This window comes from Nyctereutes procyonoides, unplaced genomic scaffold (assembly GCF_905146905.1).
Source record: "Nyctereutes procyonoides isolate TBG_1078 unplaced genomic scaffold, NYPRO_anot_genome, whole genome shotgun sequence".
In the NCBI taxonomy this organism is placed as follows: Eukaryota; Metazoa; Chordata; class Mammalia; order Carnivora; family Canidae; genus Nyctereutes; species Nyctereutes procyonoides.
This window is the reverse complement of record NW_026575151.1, coordinates 7,548,944-7,551,754: the sequence shown is the minus strand read 5'-3', so window position 1 is coordinate 7,551,754 and position 2,811 is coordinate 7,548,944. Positions and strand designations below refer to the sequence as shown.

The 2,811-nt window shown below is 39.7% G+C and overlaps 1 pseudogene; it reads right to left on the bottom strand.

Moving 5' to 3' along the window:
* Positions 1-297: 297 nt before the first annotated feature.
* LOC129501918 (U4 spliceosomal RNA) lies at positions 298-376 on the bottom strand (annotated as a pseudogene).
* Positions 377-2,811: the final 2,435 nt, after the last annotated feature.

The following is a 2,811-nucleotide window of genomic DNA, read 5'->3' as shown; positions in this document are numbered from 1 at the left end:
GGGGTGAAGTGGATAAGACAACTGCGTTCAACTATTTAAAGAGCTATCACTTAGAAAAGAGACTGGACATGTTTAGTGCCACCTCATTAAAATTCAGGCCTATGAATAGAAGCTATAAGAAAGTATATTTCAAGTCAACAAAGAGAAGAAGTTGAATTAGAGAGGCTGCATGTGTATACTGTTTAAGAATGTAGGGGCTCGGTTGGTTAAGTGTTCGAGTCTTGATCTCGGCTCAGATCTTGATCTCAGGGTTATGAGTTCAAGTTGCATGTTGGGCTCTACGCTGGGTATGGCATCTACTTGAAAAGTTTTCAATTAGCAATAATCACGCCTCGGATAAACCTCATTGGCTACGATAATGCCACTGCTCAAAGCTGGAGTCTACTTGAAAAAAAAAAAGAATGTAAACCATGTAGTCAAAACCAGGTCCTCTACTTATAGTTGGGTGATGTTGGACAGCTGCCCAGCCTCATTAAGCCTCAGTTTCCCCTTTATCTGTAAAATAGAAATACTAACAGTACCCTTTCTTAAGGTTGTGATAAAGATTAAATAGGATTTTTGAAGATAAAATGCTTAACTCAGTGCCTAACACATAGTAAGCAAACAATACATTTTATTTATTATCATTAGTAAATAATAGCTATATAAATATGCAATGAACTGCCTCAATTGGTAGAAATCTGCCTCTAACTGCAGATAGTCACAAGAGGTTTGGCCGGTGTTTGTAGGACAGATTTAAGCATCAGATGAGAAGTTGGACTAGATGATATTTAAATTACCTTCCAGGGCTGAATAAGCCATTCTATATCCCTTAAGACAGGAATAACTTTAGTGTCTCCCAGGATACTTAGCACTACTTGTCAAATGATATTCAACTTCTATATTTAATAAAATTGTTGATTATACAGTTATAAATGTATACTTTTCTTATGGTAAGAGTTGTTTCATACTGAAATGAAGACATACGAGGATTCTTGATTTTTCTGTCTTTCATTTAATCTAAAAAAAATACCACGAAATTTTATTTTATAATTACTGGTATTGACTAAAATGAAAGAGTGTAAACTTTAGTGCTTACAAACTCTTCTTTGTGGGAGGTTTAAATTCATATGTACAAAGCTCTCATCTTCTCACACTTGGTATTTCCCTAACAGAATGCTTCATTTTTTTAAAGATTTTACTTACTTCTTCATGAGAGAGAGAGACAGAGACATAGACTGACAGAGGAGAAATGGGCTCCATGCAAGGACCCCGATGTGGGACTCAATCTTCAAACTTCTGGATCATGCCCTGAGCCGAAGGCAGACACTCAGACACCTGAGCCACTCAGATATCCCAGAATGCCTCATTTTAAACTGCTCAGGGGACACCTGGGCTGCTCAGGTGTTGAGTGTCTGCCTTGAGCTCATGTCATGACGTTAGGGTCCTAGGATCGAGTCCCACGTCTGGCTCCCTGTAAGGAGCCTGCTTCTCCCTCTGTCTGTGTCTCTGCCTCTCTCTCTCCGTATCTCTCATGAATAAATAAACAAAATCTTAAAAAAAATAAACTGGTCAGATATTTTCAAGGTACAAAAGGCTAAATTTTCTTTCATGACTGACGTTCTATTAAAAGTCAAAGCTGAAGCCAGTAATCATTTTTCCTTCTCTTTGCATAGGCAGCATCTGGAAATGCTGACCATAATCACACTTGCTTTCTATAGGCACAGCGTGCAGTTCCAACTCCCACTGCAATCCTGTTTAATAAAATAGATCCGATAGAATTACCTAAACAAGGTAATATACCGATCTTCCTCAATTATCTCATTGTTATCAGTTAATAGGAGGGAGTTCATGATGGCCAAGGCCTGTCTTCATGGTCTCTAGTTGATAAAAATCTTTCCTTTTCTTACAATGAGTTCCAGCATAACAGTGGGCATTAATCATCTGTGAGAGGTGTTTTACTTTAATTAATGGAAGTTTAGAGTCAGGTACTCTGGCCAAGAGAATCTTAAATGTGTAAGTGGGGAGAAAAGTTCTTAATTCTGGGTTTGAACAAGCTCCAGATTCTGGGTATGTGGTGAAATAGATGAGGTTTTCACAAGCACAGACAGGATTTCCAGAACATTCAGCCTCTACCATATGCCATACACTTTGCCACACCTCAAGGACTACAAAGAAAAGAAACATGGTCCATAACTAAGAGGAGACAGAAATCCAAGCAAGCAATTTCAACAAAATGAGAGGACTACAGTAGTAGATAACAAAGTACAGTTTTAACTCAGAATAGAGGAGGAAAGAGGGGTTGAAGTGGAAGACAGGAAGAGAGGAGCGCATCAGGCAGGAACAGCCTACACAATGGCACAGAGTTATGAAGCAGTGTGTGGGAGTCGAGGGACAGAACAGTGGAGCTGAGGCTAGGGTGGTGGCGGGGAAGTATGTCACCATATATGCCTGATTCTGCCCTACAGACATTTGGACTAATTTGGTAGTAATGGGAAGTCACTAAGGAACTTGATCAGATTTGCAATTGAAAGGATAATTCTGTAGTGGTATTGATGAGGTGCTGAAAGAAGGTGAGAGTGGAGAGGGGAACCAGTTAGAGTTCTGCAGCAACCAGAGGAGAGATGACAAAGGCCTTAATTACAGCAATCGCAATGGGAAAGGAGAGGATGAATGTCAAGGGTTTAGAGCTATCTGAATTGAGTGGCTGACTGAATGGAAGAGAAAGAAGAATGAAGGATGCTGCCCAAGTACCGACCTTGAATTGTTAGGTAGAAGGTAGGAATGTTCACTGAGAGAGGTACAGAGCATTTGTAGAGCAGGGAAATCAGA